Here is a 9848-nt window from a genome sequence, read left to right as displayed (position 1 = left end):
TCTTGCCACACTTCGAATCCTTCGCCCGCCTTCTCCTCGTTCGGATAGGCTGATGGCAGCGGCGCCTCCCCTTTACGGATTTTCGCGCTCGCGAGCACTAGCTTTCCGCTTCTTCTTCGCTAAACTTCAGAACCAAGGTGAGCTGCTGGCCGACTCCTGCGGCTCGAACTTCACAAACTAAATTGAACTGCGTTTGTTGTTCTTCTCCTACTGTCTAAGAACTAAAACGTTTCGATGAGAAAGAGCATTTTTCTTAGATGTCACACTTATATGCATGAAGATTTCCGTTGCTTCTTCTAGATTTTTGTTCTTGTTCTGCATATGGACCCGCTAAAATGTGTCAATATTGCAGCAAGAAATGTGATTGCTGCTGCGAGTGCACATTAGAGTTATATGTCTATTTCAAAAGGTTGACTTTTTCTTTTAATATGTGCATTATTCCTGCAGCCAAGGAGGGCAGGTTTCCAAATAAAAATGCGTTTTCAGCATGTCGAGGAAGCTTGAGTCATCTGTCACAGAGGTTAAATTTCTATTTCGGGGAGTCCGCTCTTGGTTTCAAGTGCATTATTTTGCATCCGGGAAGTGCGGATGGTTGAATTTGAGATGTTTGTTCAATATTTATGATATTGTGTTTGAACCGCTCTGACTCCGCATTTTTCTGGCTTAGTGCACTAGAGTACTACTTCATCTAGTCCAGCCACTACTAGTCAACTCCTATTTGGACATGGAGAGAACCAAGGTAAATTAGTAGGTCCTGAAAATAGACAAACAAGTGACGGTAAAAAACACATTCAGATAGCACGTGTGAAGTTCATTTTATTTATTGGGGCAATTAGCTTTGTCCCACCCCATTTTGTCGGGAAGTTCATATTTACCTTTTTCTGTTCAGAGTAGTTAACATTGAAGTTCACTTGGTTCGCACGGGAAATTCACTTTGAAAGTTTATTTCATCCATGATTACTTGATTGGTAGGTCTAATCAAAGTAATCTTCCTTCGTTATGTAGTTTTTGTCTTTATGTTGACTATTTAGAGGAAATTGAACTATTATGATCAAAATTTCATGATCAGCAATTCATTTTGACTATTTAATTGTACGGGTGTGCATCTTCAAAAGGAACTTACTCTCATTGTGAAGATTATTTAGAATTTGCACTAGTTTATGAGCTTATGGAGGTGAATGAAGATTACGGACAACTTTCTTCAAGGAAACTTTGCGTTGTAGTTGGAGAAGTCGTGATGCCGTGGTCAGCATCCGAGGAGTTGGCGACCTCCGAATCCCGCTGCTGCCCCAGATCGCTTAACTCAGTTGGTCTTGGGTTTTGGCTAGTTGAATACATGCTTGTCCAGGCCATCGGGAACACACAGTTGGTACTACGGGTTTATGATGTTCTCATAAATGCCATATGTTTGTTGAAAACGCTCCTGTTCGCATAGATACATGTATGTGCGGCAATGAGGATGTATGCGCTTAGCTATGTGATCTGGACAGTCCACTTTTGTGTAGCTCGGCATTTCAGTTGTATGTATATAAGTAGCTCACCACAGTTCACCTTCTTTTTTCTTTTGAGAAAATGACTGTTAACTTCTGTCTATAAAGTTTACCCAATTCAGGAAGTTCGTTTTCTTCTGTAATGGAATTCAATTCCTATGCACTTGAAAGGTAACAAAAAATTGTGTGAAAAAATACCATTGATGATATACTGATATACTCGAGAAAGAAACTGTAGTTCACTTCTATTTTATTGGCAAGTTCAATTTGTCAAGCAATGGTTTCACAAAATTTATTGGCAAGATTCACTGTAGGAAAACCTCATCAAGAAAAAACAGGGGACATAAGTTCACTCAGTGAACATCACAAGTTCACTTCTAGAAAATTTACAAAACAAGTTGGAAATTTTTTTTTTGTTAATATTAACTTTGAACATGGGGAAGTTTACTGTGAACATATTGGAGATTTGCTTTTGTCAAACTTCATTTTGTATCGGCGCGAAAGTTCATTTTGCACATGTAAGAAGTACATTTTGAGCATGCCTAAAACTTTTATACTGCAATTGGAAGTTCACTAACATATGTCGAGAAGTTCACTTCCATATTCGAGCACTGTATTTTTCGGACGGAAATCATATTCATAGAAATCGTTCGTACAACCTCTTATTGGGCAAACCGACCGACGCCACATAAAATTAGCACTAATATAACCCTATTAATACTCCAACACACCGCAATGCCTCACATAATCAATCTAGATGAGCCAATATCGAAATGTTGCCATGTCGGCGTTATCTCCGATTTTACATATCTCTGAAATTAAACTTTAGCCGTTTAGAATTTGAAAAAATGTTCAATATGAAAAAGCTGCGCCTAATCAATATCTTTTCAACGCAATATCATTTGGAACATTTCGATAAGTGGTTCGGAAATAAGCCTCAAAAAACAGTTCAAAAAACCGAGAAGTTCGAAAAACGTAATCACGTATTTTCAAATCTGCTCTTAAACTATAAAGAATTTGGAAAAGTGTTCTTCATAAAAAAGGTGCGCCTATTCAGTACCTTTCCAACGGTATATCATACGCATCATTCCGATAAACGGTTTGAAAACTGGAACCCCAAAACTATACAAAAATAGGGAAATCCGCGAAAACGTTGTTTTGTATATTTCAAATTAGTTTTAATCAATACAGAATTTGGGAAAACAATGAACACGAAAAAGTTGCGAAATTTCCGTGCGAATCCAACGGTATATTATACGCATCAATCCGATAAGCGGTTTGAAAATCATGATGCAAATACTGTCCGCACGAACATGCAATTCTGGTATTCCGTCGAGAAGTTCACTAGGAAAACACCGGGAAGTTCAGAAAGGGTTCGAGAATAGTTATTCTCGAACCGGTTCGAGAATAGCAGACCTATATATATATATATATATATATATATATAGACAAAAGCTTTTCTATTTTGTGTCTCCATGGAGGTGGCAATCATCACGGTTGAGGTTGCTTTGAGATTCGTTTTTGTGCCATGTGCCATTCTCTCTAACATATGTTTCTTATATTTAGTTGTGGCCTTAGGTTTTTCCTCTTTAGGATGTGTTGGGTCCATACCCTGCCAACTTTTTAGAGCTAGACAGGTCATAGGCCTGGTGCTCTGTTGGGTTGATTTGTTCGAGGCATAGGAGTTTGAATCCGGCGACGAACCCAGCTCAGCCAAAGGTTCCAGCCACTACCTTATTTCCATCGTGGATTCCGTTTCTCCCGTCTCACTCAGCTTGTGGCGAGCCCGTAGTTTGGATAAGGTCAACCCATCCCAGAGACCACGACTGCTCCTTCCTTCGAAAGCCATGACCCTTGGCCTCAAACAGCGATATCCATTGTTCTTTGTCCCAAATCTCACAAGCAGCATCCCCATGGCCTCCCTCACTCCTTCCCCATGGCTTCTCTCACTCCTCCCCCCATGGCCTCTCTGCCACGCTGGTTGCTCGCCCGCCACTGACGCCTCCTCCCCAAAGAAGGCCACAGACGGATCCTCCACAACCACACAGCCGCTATGTCCCGTTGTTCCGTGGCTGATCCGGCCGTCACCGGCCTTGCGGCCCTCGGATGTGTCACCTCCAGATCCGGAAGCCTGGAGCTCGCTACCCCAACCACAAGTCGGAGATGGTGGGGGTTTCGCCGTTTCTGTACTTCCCTCTGGGCCTCTACGCAGACCAGTCGATCTAGCACTTCCATCGTGCACCAGCCCTCCACAGGCTCCTCAAGTTCCACAAATGCGTGGCTGATCCGGTTATCACCGGCTCGCGGCCCTTGGATGTGGCAGCTCCGGATATCATACGGGGAGGTCAGGTATCGTATCTCCCATTCTTGCTTTCTTGCCCGTAACTTCAGGAGGTGATTCACAAATAATGTGATGTTACCCTGGTAATAGTCAGCTGTTTAATCTGATAATAGATGTTCTACCTTATTCTCTAAAAAAGAATCTACTCCCAGTTATTTAGTCATTAGGGACCTTCATTGCTGCGTCAAGATATTCTAGCGCACGTCTAGAACCCCACTCTATTCTTGGTCGGGGCATTAGTTTGGCAGGATATTAAGTCTCATTACACTCCCTCAAAAAAATCTGAATATTACACACCCGAACCACTGTTTCTTTTATCAATAGGTTTGAGGGTCCATTTTGATAACCATTTTCATTCTATAGGTACTTTACAGGGCACATTTTTTTGGAAAGCCAATGGGACTGCAGAGTCAGTGTAAGTGCACTGTTACCATCTACTGAAACCCGAGGCCTTGATTATTGGTATACTATTTTTCTGCTTGCTCTTTAATTTTTTATTTTATTTTTGCAGTGAAAATGCTGGTTTACTAGCTCTGACACATGTAGGCAGTTGGAGAGTAGTGCAAATATTTACTGGCTTCGTAATTTTGTTTTCTACCCCTGGTAATGTTCCATGTTATTTCTAACATTCTAACATTCTATATACAAGTTTTCTTGTGTATATTTGCATAAAGTGAATGCATGACACACTGAAAAGGAGGCATCACATTGCAGCGAATAGATTTCTTCGCCAAGTTTCTTATATTGTGATTGTAATTTGACATCCACCAGTAGTTTGATGAATGTCAGGTCTAGTACATGGCTCAGGTGTTATACTATCTTATTCTAAACTAGGGAATTTTTCTGCTATTTTTTGCGTCAATTCCACCGCTAATATTTGCTGCTCTTTACTGCATTTTTTTTTTTGCATATGTTGGTAAGTATAGATAGCCATCATCTCTTGACAAGGTCCTTCATTTTAATTACTTCCAGCACCTCGTATCAAGCACAGGAATTTAGTCAGCCTTCAAGGATTCTCTTCTACGAGTACATGGAAAATGCCGGCGATGGCGACGCCCCAGGGCGCCGTTCCCCTTCTTGAAGGCATCGTGGTGGAGCTCTGCGAGGGCGACAAGGTCGTTTTGGCGCAGTTCTCTGAGAGGTTCGTCTTCTTCAGCTATGTTGGAGTGTCCCGTGTCTGCTCCTCCCATAGTAGGCACGGCGTCTTAGCTCCGGTTTGGTTGGATGGCAAGCTAATCTTGGCCAGTGTGTCGACGTCCGCTTGTATCAGCAGTGTGTCCGAGTGGGTTTGTTCTTGTGGCGTGGCGAGTGTGGCCTTGGCCCCGTGATGTCTTTGTATGGTTTTCGCATGGTTTTCTCCTAAAAACTATACACTTTCTTCTTAATTAATGGATGAGGCAAAGCTTTTGCCTCAAAAAAAAAATGCCATTGCCGTTGACACAGTTTTCTCAATGCTGAGACTAGTTTAGTGTCAGTGATCCATTCCATCACTCGGTAACTATCTCCCATTCTCTTGCAGTTCCTCAGATTAATGTGCCATTCTCTTCCGTCTATTTTTGCTTTGGATTCTGGTAGTGTCAATAATTGCTGGATGATCCCCACTAGGCTTATGTTCCTACAAGGGGACCAACACTATTTAATTTTTGTTGGCACAATTTCAAAAGTAATCATTTAGATTTCCTCAAGGGAGTACAAAACTAGCGTAAGGAAATTATAACAAGCACCAGTTTTGTTGAAACAAGCACCGTATGAGATTGTACCGAGCACCCTTTCGTAATTCTGTAGGCACCAATTAATCTCAAATGGGCTCCTTCCTATGTTGGCAGCGTCTAGAAACCTTTTTTTTAACGCACCTTTCGCTAACACGTGTGGCACTTTTCACCTAAACATTTATTGCTCAAATAAATATGTGGTTCCCTTTTTGATGTGGCGGTGGTGGGGAAGGAGGAGGAGAAGAAGCCAGACGGAGAGTAGGCACCGATTTGCAATTTAGAGTAGGCACCGATTTAGAGTAGGCACCAAGTTTTATTTGGATAAAATACCTAGGGGTGGAACTTGGTGTGCTATTTCTGTACACTTAAGAGATCTCGTACCTGGCATTCAGATATATCTTGTAGACCTGATTGGAGTAATAAAAATTCCCTTGCATCATGTGCACAGTGCATGTTTCCGACATGTCTACTTATTTTATTTTATGAATTTGGTGTGCTATTATTTGAACCAATATTTTTCTTGTCACCATCTAGAACTGTTGCCCTCATTGCTCACGCTCCTTTATAAATCATATGCATATACCCGTAGTCCATTTATATGTAGGGTACATAAGGATGGTAAAAAAAATCAAGATTTTACTATGATTTAAATATTTCATTTCTCTCCCAAAAACAGTAATATAAAGATTTCTTTTCTTTTCTTTTCTTTTGGTAATATTACCTCAGGATCATAGCATCGAACCATAGCCCGAAACCAATCATGAATATACTATAATATTGTCTATGATACGTATAGATCTTTTTGGTTTGGGTGATTGGAACCTTTCAGTACTTACACACGCACCTTTCATGTACATGTGTGGCTCTTTGCGACAACGTTTGAATATGTAATTTAAGCTACACCATTTTACTACAGAATCAAAATGATTCAATATTGAGAGGATTATGGGTGATAGTAAGAATAACATAGAGAGAATGTTTGAATGAAGATCGATTCTATATTTAGATAATGACAAAATGTATTGCCAAAAATAATATTTAGGTAGCGGGAATGCCCGTGTATTCATATGGCACCATTGATTTGGGTGGGTGGAACCTTTTGGTAGTTACACACGCACCTTCTATGTGCAGGTGTGGCTCTGGTGGTAAGGCTTGTGGTGTAAGGCTTGTGTATTACTTTCTATATGCTTTCTAGTTGTATGATTTAAATCACACCATGGTATCTGCAAGTCTGTGGAAAAGAAGGGGAGGAGGCTCCTGTGTCCGCTGAACAAGAGTCGATCCAGCGCCTTGCGCCTCCTCGATCTGGTGCTGTCCGCGCCCCTCCATCCTAGTCTAATTGTACTATTCGAGTAGGAATAGAAACCGGCTCACAACTTCCTGCCCGTCACAACCACAACGAAAGGGCGACTAGAAACAAGCAGCAGGGTCCAGTATCAAAGGAACCAGCTGTTGCACCTAGGCGTTGTAAAAAGAAAACGGCACACATTAGTTCTAAAAATAAATACACTTTCAGGCAATAGTTCTGTTTTTTATCCTAGGATCTATAGATAATTATATATGACCATGGCCTAACAGACAATGAAAATGAGTGATTTATCTGCTATAAGTTCATAAGACAACTGGATATCTGAGAATCTTTGTTGCCGTCGCCTGGAACCATTGCACCTTTTGCTCACGCACCATTCCCTAACACGCGTGGCTCTTTTTATAAATCATATCCAAGTATGCAATATCCATAATTAAGCAGATTGTTTCAAAGTATCCAAATCAGTAAGCCGAGCAAACAGGCTATTTCTTCATGTGCAAAATTTGGAGTACTAGTAAGCTGCCAAATATGATTACGTGCTATTGCTTCACTCTATTTCTAGTTGATTTATTTTTGGAAGTACAGAAGCTTCAAGTTTGGAGGGCCGAATTTCTAATGAGGAGGGAACAGAACTGCTGCGTTTAGCTCCAAGTTTCCTGCATTATGAACAGACGAGAATGGCCTAATGTAAGAACTTTGGTTCTTGCGTTGGTATCTGTTCAGAAGGATGTCAAGGTGAATATATATCTTATCATACATCTTCAGTACACATTAAAGCATGTTCCAATTCCTTTATTTCTGGCCTTACGTTTTGTAATCAAGATGGTTCATCTTGATAATATATTTTGATAATACCCATTTGCTTTGCAGTCTCCATCTTACAATCTGATGGATAAACCCCATGATGGTGCATTTACCTTTTGGTCGATCCATCTTTCACCTCTGCACCAGAAAGGACCTTACTGCAATATGTGGAATTCTAGAGTCAACTGGCTAGAGATGATGAGGGAACTGCAAATGAGGTATATGATCTGTACTTAAGATGAACCTCCTGGTGTATGCTATATGTTGCCATTGTTTACTACTCTCAGGTTCCCTTGCATGTGCCTATTCAGTTTCTCTTTAAGTTGTCATTTGTTTCAATTGTGCAATAGTTTCCTATGAGATCATGTATGATTTAAATGAACCTCCTATGTATACGTGTGGCTCTTTATGGATATCAAATTCCGTAGTTCCCAAAATATTCAAATTAGTAACAATACTAATTCAATGGTATACATGTGAGTAGACATTTCTTCTCAAAATATCCAAATTATCAATTGTACTAACTTAATGGCATAGTAGATCATTTCTCTAACTTCTAAATGTACTGTTATAAAGAAAATCATGTGAATCAAGAACCAGAAAATATGATGAACAAGGCAATGATATTTTTTACACACACACCAGAAAAATATTGAAAGTAGGCATGGTGCGGAGAAAACTCCTTCAAGAACAAAGGCACTTTTGCTTTGAGCGGTTGGAACCATTCGAAAGTTACACATGCACCTTTTTTTTATATGTGTAGCTCCATACAATAAATAAATATTACTACCGCCTTTCATAGTGTATATCAAGTTCTTTGACTTTTTGTCTAGTTGAAATTGTTTGTTTCGGCTGGACATACATATTTAAAATAATATACATGAAAAAGAGAAAACTTCTGTTGGTGTAAAAGGACTCCACTATATAGCGTTGACTAAATATCGTTCCATTTCAAAACGAAGATACATGTCTATTCTCATAGCCCAGATTCTCAAACCTTTCTTCCTTTTTGTGATTTGTTTTGGTCTCTGGAAACAGTAGCACATCATCATTTTAATCTATGGTGCAGGGTGGTTCTAAGATCTGTGAAGCTTATCTCATATTCCAGGACTTTTTTGCGGATGCTGAAACTGTATTCGCGGCTCAACACCTGCATCCCATGGATTTGCCTTCTCTGAACTTGTATTCAATGCACCAGACAGAAATAAACTGAGCACCGTTTCACCTTCAGAGTAGGCACGGCTAAATTTGATGGGCTTTTTTCTTTGCTTCTCTAATGTTAGTGATTAGTGGAGCATAGATGAAGTGAATATAGTGTTGTTCTTGATTGGTTTTCTCATAAATGTGGAGCATGTGCAATTTTATGGCACTGATTTGGTTTATGGCACCGTCGGGGAATGAACTGAGCACGGTTTGTGATTCAGACAGGCCCCTTTCATTTATTTGTGGCTACTAAATTCGATTTTTTTTTTTGCTTCTCTCCTATTTGTGATAAGAGATAGGGATAGTGGAGACTATAAGAACAATCCAAGTCTGTGTTCGTCATTTGATTCTCTGGTAAATGAATCATAACTTCTATTTTCTGCATAAGCATTTGTAGGGCTCCGTTGCACATATTTTCCATCATATATTCCCTGGCATAAAAAAGTGAATTAAAAAATGGACTTATGTAAGTGACGACCATGCATGCATTGAGCAGATGGCAGATAAAAGACTAGAAAAGCCTCTTGTGACCGGGTTTGATGGGAAAAAGGGTTCAATGCATCAATGCATAGATCTTGCACGGTGGAAGAAAACGAGGCACTAAATGAGAAGTTTCCGTTACGGTTATGAGAGAGAAGAAGAGGTCCGGCACGGGGATGGAACCTAACATAAATTGGCTCGAACTCATCACGTGATTCGAAAAAGGTGGTCACATGTGACCAAAGAGGTGGTCACATGTCTCGAAAGATGTGAAAAGCTGAATCCTATAGGCTAGAGTAGGCCAGGCTAGGTTGCCTAAAATGATACATGTGTAAGAGTAAAGGTACCGGTCCCCCTTGCTATTTTGGATTATGGGTGTGTAGAAACCAAACAAAGTGGATCCTTTTAGGTAAAAAAGTGCGGATCTCAATGCGAATGAGTGGTTCCGATTACACCCTCCACTACTTACAAACATAGCAAATCCACCCTCTATATATATATATATATAT

The 9848-nt window shown here is 40.2% G+C and overlaps 2 long non-coding RNA genes across 2 annotated transcripts; both read left to right on the top strand.

Annotated features, from left to right (window-relative positions):
• The first annotated feature begins 3318 nt into the window (after window positions 1-3318).
• LOC124707317 lies at window positions 3319-7515 on the top strand. The gene is made up of 4 exons (XR_007004801.1): window positions 3319-3839; window positions 4195-4246; window positions 4343-4434; window positions 4804-7515. It is a non-coding gene; the product is annotated as an uncharacterized LOC124707317 (long non-coding RNA).
• A 7-nt stretch (window positions 7516-7522) lies between these two features.
• On the top strand, window positions 7523-9126 carry LOC124707318. The gene is made up of 3 exons (XR_007004802.1): window positions 7523-7587; window positions 7723-7874; window positions 8726-9126. It is a non-coding gene; the product is annotated as an uncharacterized LOC124707318 (long non-coding RNA).
• The last annotated feature ends 722 nt before the right edge of the window (window positions 9127-9848 follow it).

The sequence above is a fragment of the Lolium rigidum genome, chromosome 4, assembly GCF_022539505.1.
Source record: "Lolium rigidum isolate FL_2022 chromosome 4, APGP_CSIRO_Lrig_0.1, whole genome shotgun sequence".
NCBI classification, from domain to species: domain Eukaryota; kingdom Viridiplantae; phylum Streptophyta; class Magnoliopsida; order Poales; family Poaceae; genus Lolium; species Lolium rigidum.
This window is presented reverse-complemented; position numbering and strand designations above follow the sequence as displayed.